Genomic DNA, 797 nt, shown 5'->3' on the forward strand with positions numbered 1-797 from the left:
AGTTTACATGCTATGTTATCCTGCTTAAGAAATTAGAAAAGTTGGGAGCTATTTCATGTGTAGTTGGACAACTAGGGCTTCTTCAGGATGACTGAGTGCCTCCCCAGTCTGTATTGAGGGAGGTGGGGGAGATGACCTACAGACACATATCCATGCATACATCGCCTGATATGGGAGCATGACGTGCTATCAGGTGTTAATGGCCTCCTATCCTCACTGAGACCTTGTATTTCTAATTTGTGCCCATTTGTCTCATTCAGTTAATAAACACTATTCCTTACAACTCCTACAGTTAAATATCAATGGTGTGTTTGGGCTGGAGAGGGATACAGCAGCTGACAGTAAACAAAATACAGCTGCTGTACCAGAAGAGCTAACTAATGAAACTGCATTAATAAGATACTCTTTTAGATTGGTCAATTTCTCTAGCACATCCTGTCTGTGTTTTAATCACTTTGTTGAGGCACATACTGACAGTCCCTCTTGCTGGCTTACTACCAGACCGACTTTAACAAACTATTGTTATATTTGGAAGTGCTTTCCTAGCTGTTCATAATTGCTTCTTGTAATACTTGCATGTGTGATGCAGAGATGTCAGCCTCCACAACCTTATTATTGCTATAATTGAGATGTATATTGTTGCATATATTTTTAATTTTTTTGGAGGAAGCTGAATTTTCCAAGATATTCCCTTGCTTCCTTTCAGCTCATTCTTTTCTCTGTTCATCCTTTTTCTTGAGTGTGTAACAAATGCTCCTCTCCTCTCCTCTCCTCTCCTCTCCTCTCCTCTCCTCTCC

This window comes from Numida meleagris, chromosome 1 (genome assembly GCF_002078875.1).
Source record: "Numida meleagris isolate 19003 breed g44 Domestic line chromosome 1, NumMel1.0, whole genome shotgun sequence".
NCBI classification, from domain to species: Eukaryota; Metazoa; Chordata; class Aves; order Galliformes; family Numididae; genus Numida; species Numida meleagris.